We start from the raw sequence: 6767 nt of genomic DNA on the forward strand, positions 1-6767 counted from the left end.
GGTCCGTCATATCTGTTATGCTCGAATGATATTCCAGGACACTTTTTTTAAAAAAAATTTAAATTCCTCCAAGTTTGTAAATTCCTTTTATTGCCATTAATCGTGTGTTTGCTGAGACCCGTTTCATTTTTTTAATGGCGGTGTTGGTGACTTCACTACCTCACCGTACCTTAATAACAAAGTTCTGCGTTTACTTTAGTAGCCTGTTAACTAATGTTCTTTAGATTAAAACTGTATGCCCGACCGAGACTCGAACTCGGGACCTTTGCCTTTCGCGGGCAAGTGCTCTACCAACTGAGCTACCGAAGCACGACTCACGGTCGGTACCCACAGCTTTACTTCTGCCAGTACCTCGTCTCCTACCTTGCCCGCGGGCTTCTGAGCCCGCGAAAGGCAAAGGTCCCGAGTTCGAGTCTCGGTCGGGCACACAGTTTTAATCTGCCAGGAAGTTTCATATCAGCGCACACTCCGCTGCAGAGTGAAAATCTCATTCTGGTAATGTTCTTTAAATTTTTTTAAATATTTGTATTGCTATAAATTCCTTTGTTTGGCGTTAGCGGCGTGTTTTGAAAGGTTGTTTATTCCCATACTGCTAGCTTCTGTGATGTAAAAAAATTGTTTTTAAACTTTTGTATTGCTACAAATTACTTGATTGCCGTTAGCGGTGTGTTTTAAACGGTTGTTTATTGCCGTACTACTAGCTTCTGTGTTTCTTAAAAAATTAAATTGTTGTATTGCTATAAATTACTTGATTGCTGCTAGCGGCGTGTTTTAAAAAGTTGTTTATTACCGTACTGCTAGCTTCTGTAGTTTTATTTTAAAAAATTTAAATTGTTGTATTGCTATAAATTACTTGATTGCCGTTAGCGGCATGTTTAAAAGGCTGTTTACTGCCGTACTGCTAGTTTCTGTAAGATACGAATAAAACATTTGTGAAAATGTCAACTCGACAGTAAACCACTAGAAATTTGGCCCCGTTTCCCAACTTGTGGTGTGGCTTGTAGTAACCGCAACCACTGCGTGTGTTACTTTTATTAACGTGGCACGTTCCACATCATTACGAAGCGTCGTATTCAGAGATTGGATGGCGTGTGCAGGTACAGCTGCCCATGCAGCTTCAACACGATACCACAGTTCATCAAGAGTAGTGACTGGCGTATTGTGACGAGCCAGTTGCTCGGCTACCATTGAGCAGACGTTTTCAATTAGTAAGAGATCTGGAGAATGTGCTGGCCAGGGCAGCAGTCGAACATTTTCTGTATCCAGAAAGGACCGTACAGAACCTGCAACATGCTGTCGGGCATTATCCTGCTGAAAAGTAGGTTTTAGCAGGGATCGAATGAAGGGTAGAGCCACGGGTCGTAACACATCTGAAATGTAACGTCCACTGTTCAAAGTGCCGTCGATGCTAACAAAGGTGACCGAGACGTGTAAATAATGGCACCCCATACCATCTCGCCGGGTGATACACCAGTCTGGCAATGACGCATACACGCTTCCAATGTGCGTTCACCGCGATGTCGCCAAACACGTATGCGACCATCATGATGCTGTAAACAGAACCGGGATTCATTCGAAAAAATGACATTTTGACATTCCTGCACCCAGGTTCGTCGTCGAGTACACCATCAACGGCGCTCCTGTCTGTGATGCAGCGTCAAGAGTAACCGCAGCCATGGTCTCCGAGCTGATAGTCCATGCTGCTGCAAAGGTCGTCGAACTGTTCGTGCAGATGGTTGTTGTCTTGCAAACGTCCCCATCTGTTGACTCAGGCATCGAGACGTGGCTGCACGATCCGTTACAGCCATGCCGATAAGATGCCTGTCATCTCGACTGCTAGCGATATGAGGCCGTTGGGATCCGGCACGGCGTTCCGTATTACCTTGCTGAACCCACCAATTCCATACTCTGCTAACAGTCATTGGATCTCGACTAACGCGAGCAGCAATGTCGCGATACGATAATCCACAATCGCGATAGGCTACAATGCGGCCTTTATCGAAGTGGGAAACGTGATGGTACGCATTTCTCCTCCTTACACGAATCATCACAACAACGTCTCACCAGGCAACGCCGGTGAACTGCTGTTTGTGTATTAGAAATCGGTTGGAAACTTTCGTCATGATAAAACGATGTAGGTGTTGTCACCGGCGCCAACCTTGTGTGAATGCTCTGAAAAGCTAATCATTTGCATATCACATCATCTTCTTCCTGTCGGTTAAATTTCGCGTCTGTAACACGTCATCTTCGTGGTGTAGCAATTTTAATGGCCAGTAGTGTAGCGCTCCAAACAATACAGCAAAAATTTTAGATCTTTGCTATCGCCTGAATAGCCACACTATCTTATGTCTTAAGGGGACAACCACGTAAATTTAAAAACGGCTGAATACCATTAGCTTAATAATCAGACTCAAAACAGAATATTTAGAAGGCAGAAGGTCTCACTTAAGTATGTTCTATAACTTGACTGAAGGCCCAACAAATCTAATATTTGAAAAGCAAACAAGTTTAATTTAAAGAGGGCTGAAGGCCCATGATTTAAGACTGTAGGTAAAATTAATTTAAAAGGCGTTATCTTATTTAACATCCTGTTTTTGCTGTACTGCCACCTGGCTGTTGGGGGCATTCCCGTGAGCAACAGCGTGTGTTCGAGTTGGCGAAAGTTTGGCCACCATCTGGTGGAGTTTAACTGTATTTTGGTTATTTGAAATCCAAGTGCACCAGCGGAGTTTTCTGCCTTGTGGCCGTTAGCGTTCCGGTTACCTGCCCTGGCTTCTGACGTAAAATTCAGGCAGTGTCCTTTCCTCACCGTGTTGTCGCTGTCCAACACGTGTGTGTAGTTTTGACACCTTATGCATACCTGGTTGTGGGTGGCTACGCCTTTTACGTTTTGGCTTTGGAGTTCATTGTGCACTCGTCGGGTGGAAAGCAAGTCGTCTTGTCGGTGGGTCCGTTGACTGTCTCTTGGTTGGTTTGTCGGCGGATCAGATATAGTTGGGCCGACTGCCTGTCTCCCGTAAGCAAACCTTAATATTACAAGTGCAGACCGACCCCCCAGAAAATTCTGAGCGCCGCTGGCTGTACTGCCTTTTCTTATTGGTGTTTGATTGTGTATTTTAATGGCTTATAGCGGATGGTTTGAATTTGTATCCTTTTAGTTGGGTTTTAAATAATGAGCCTTCAGCTACTTTAAATTGAAGGTTCCTTACTTGTTGTCTTGCATTGTTTGGGTATTCAGCCTCATTAAAAATATTTTTTATAAAGCTTTGGGAGTTCTGCCTTTTGAAAATTTATTGTAGTTGTCTTTTTCAATTATGGGACTTCAGCCGCGTTAAAATTTAAATCCCTTACGTGTTAAATTTTACATTGTTTAGGCCTTCAGCCTGTGTAAAATATTTTTTAAAGATTAAGCTTTGGATCTTCTGACTACAAAAAATTATTTAAGTTGTTTTAAATAATTGGCCTTCAGCTATTTTTAAATTAAAGTTCTTGTCTTTCAAGTATCAGACTGTGCGGAGCCTCCAGCCTAATTGAATATATGGCCTTCTGCCTTGTGTTTTTTTAGTTAATTTTACCTGCAGTCTTAAATAATGAGCCTTCAGCCGTCTTTAAATTAAACTTGTTTGCTTTACAAATATTAGATTTGTTGGGCCTTCAGTCAAGTTATAGAACTCACTTACCTGTGGCCTTCTGCCTTCTAAATATTCTGTTATGAGTCTGAATTTTAAGTTAATTGCTTTCAGCCGTTTTTAAATTTAAGTGGTTGTGCCCTTAAGGCATAATATAGTGTGGCCTATTCAGTTGATAACTAATTTCAAATATTTTTGCCGTTTGTCCTGTGGAATTAAGCAGGGCGTTTCACTGGTAGCAGTGCATGATTGCGCTTGTGGTTCAAATGGCTCTGAACACTATGGGACTTAACACCTATTGTCATCAGTCCCCTAGAACTTAGAACTACTTAAACCTAACTAACCTAAGGACAGCACACAACACCCAGCCATCACGAGGCAGAGAAAATCCCTGACCCCGCCGGGAATCGAACCCGGGAACCCGGGTGTGAGAAGTGAGAACGCTACCGCACGACCACGAGCTGCGGCTTGCGCTTGTGTTTACCATTCTAGTTGCTGTCAGTTTCACTCTTGTTTCACTTTGTGTTTTTTGGTACGGTATTGCTTTGGCTGTGACTTGTTTCAGGTGCTTGTCAAAATAGCACACAGTGTCTGGGGATCAGCCTGCTCCGGAAAGACCATCTTGTCTTTGAGTAGGTAATAAAGTGCAAACCTATTGAAGGAAGTGTTCCGGAATTGATAGCCCATTTGTGCACTGCTCTGCTGCAGCCGGTGGAAGTCACGCCGGCGGTGGTGGGTGAGACAGTAGCGGCAATTTCGGTTTGAGGCTGTTACATTCTTTAAGGACACTAGTTGTGTTTTGAAAGGAACGCAACCTACCGACAGTCAATTGTACAGGGTGCTTCGATTCCCGGCGGGGTCAGGGATTTTCTCTGCCTCATGATGGCTAGGTGTTGTGTGATGTCCTTAGGTTAGTTAGGTTTAATTAGTTCTAAGTTCTAGGGGACTGATGACCATAGATGTTAAGTCCCATAGTGCTCAGAACCACTTGAACCACTTGACAGGGTGCGGCCACTGTTTATGCATTAGTTCAAGACATCACCCTTTAGTCTTAAGGTTCTGGTAGCTCTTCGGTTGTCAACTTCGAATAGTTCCTTCAACCTTGTCAACTTGTATGACTTAGCTAGGTGTCTTCTTCAGGGTAGGGACGTCGGGTTGCCTGTGGGGGTGTTTCCTCTGCATTGTCAAGTCCGAGCTGTTATATCGCTATCTTCGTTGCTGACTTAGCAGTGGCTTTGAATTGGTCGCCTTGCCGTACTTAGGTCGGTCCCTTCCTGGTGCAGGTATGTCGGGTAGGCAGGGGGTGCGTCCCCTCTCCACGGGTGGGCCCGAGAAAGTGTTTCGCTTGTGGCTTTTCTCCGCCGTTGCCTTTTGCCTTCATTTTGGAGCTGCTAGTCAATTTCATTTTGGCATGTGACCCCGGGTTTCATATTTGAGGGGAGTTGTTTTTACAGTACTGCCCCCTCGTTATGTTAATTTACAGTTACTGGTGTCACTGAGTTGCTGCCTTGCCTGCCCGTGAGCGGCAGCAGAAGCGCTTATCGATATAGGCCCTGCCGTATTATCTTTCCTCGACTTCTATTACTTCCTGGTCATCGTGTGTTGTGAGTGAGTTCGGGCCTCGCAGTGTTTGAATTGGCACACGGCACAAGTTCAGTTGCGATGCGGCAGCAGTGAGGTCCGGACTGCGATGAGTCGCCCGACAGTTGCCGACACACACGTGATTGGAGTCGCGACGACTTCGGTTGGTCGTCGGTCCGTCATCTTGCCAGACGACGTATGTTTGGCTAGTGATCGTTTATGGGTTGCCTGCCTGTGCCGACTCGTGATTCGTTCCTGTTATTGTACAGTCTCTGCCGTTAGCATTGTCTAGTTCGTTGTGCAAGTGTTCGTGAAACTGTGTGTAGTTTGTGTGATTTTGACTGACATTTTCATTGTTGTTGGCGTACTGGCTCTGAGCAGTCGGTCGGTTGGTGTGGATCATCCAGGAAATCGCGCAGCGCAATGGGCCAGGCCCACTGGCAGTCTCTACGCAGTGTCGGAGTGTGTGGGAGCTGTTCTGATTGCTACGGGGCTCATGGCTCACCGACCAAGGACATCATTGTTGGGTGGTGATTTAATTACCGAAGCCAGACTGTTCACATTGTGCCGTTGGTTTTCATGCTTGGCTGTTGGGGGTATTCCAGTGAGCAACAGTGTGTGCTCGAGTTGGTGGAAATTTGGCCACGTACGTGTGCATGGTGATCATATCCCATATTAATGTCGGGGCACAAGCGCACGAAACAGTGGCGTTTTTTAGCACATGTGTTTCGGGACGGGTTTTTCAACTTATCACCAATACCGTGGACTTACAGTCTGTGTCGTGTGTCTTCCCTATGGTATTAGCGCCAGTTTTGTGTAGTGCCACATTGTATGGCACCACATTCTGCAATTATCCTTAATTTATGAGTATGAGTGTAGTTGGAGCTCGACGCATCGTACATTCAGGTTTGGATCAGTAGGAAATTTGATATTCCGAGGTCCACAGTGCCAAAAGTGTACCGAGAATACCAAATTTCAGGCATGACCTCTCACCATGGACAGCGCTGGGGGCGACGACCTCTTCACGACCGAGAGCAGCGGCGTTTGCAGGGAGCTGTCATTGCCAACAGACAAGCAATACAGCGTGAAATAACCGCAGAAATCGATTTGGGACGTATGACGAACGCGTCCGTTAGGACAGTGAGGCGAAATTTGGCTGTGGCAGCAGACGACTGAAGGGCGCGCTTTTGCTAACAGCACGACATCGCCTGTAGCGTCTCTCCTGAACTATATCGATTGAACCCTGGACGACTGGAAAACCGTGGCCTCGTCGGATGAGTCCCGATTTCAGTTGGTAAGTGCTGATGGTACGTTTCGATTGTGGAGCGGACCCCTCGCATCCATGGACCCAAGTTGTCTATGAGGCGACCTGGTGGGAGCTGCCTAATGATATGGGCTGTGTTTACATGGAGTGCACTTAGTCTTTAGGTCCAACTGAACCGATGATTTACTGGAAATTGTTATGTTTGGTCACTTGAATCGCATTTGCAATCATTCACGGACTTTGTAAAGTCACGAGTCAAACCGCAATAGCATTTTGTTGCAGTTAGCTACCTT

The 6767-nt window shown here is 45.6% G+C and overlaps 1 non-coding gene across 1 annotated transcript; it reads right to left on the reverse strand.

The window, feature by feature from the left end:
- Positions 1-235: 235 nt before the first annotated feature.
- Positions 236-310, reverse strand: Trnas-cga (transfer RNA serine (anticodon CGA)). Its single transcript has one exon. It is a non-coding gene; the product is annotated as a tRNA-Ser (tRNA).
- Positions 311-6767: the final 6457 nt, after the last annotated feature.

The sequence above is a fragment of the Schistocerca gregaria genome, chromosome 9 (genome assembly GCF_023897955.1).
Source record: "Schistocerca gregaria isolate iqSchGreg1 chromosome 9, iqSchGreg1.2, whole genome shotgun sequence".
Lineage (NCBI taxonomy): Eukaryota > Metazoa > Arthropoda > Insecta > Orthoptera > Acrididae > Schistocerca > Schistocerca gregaria.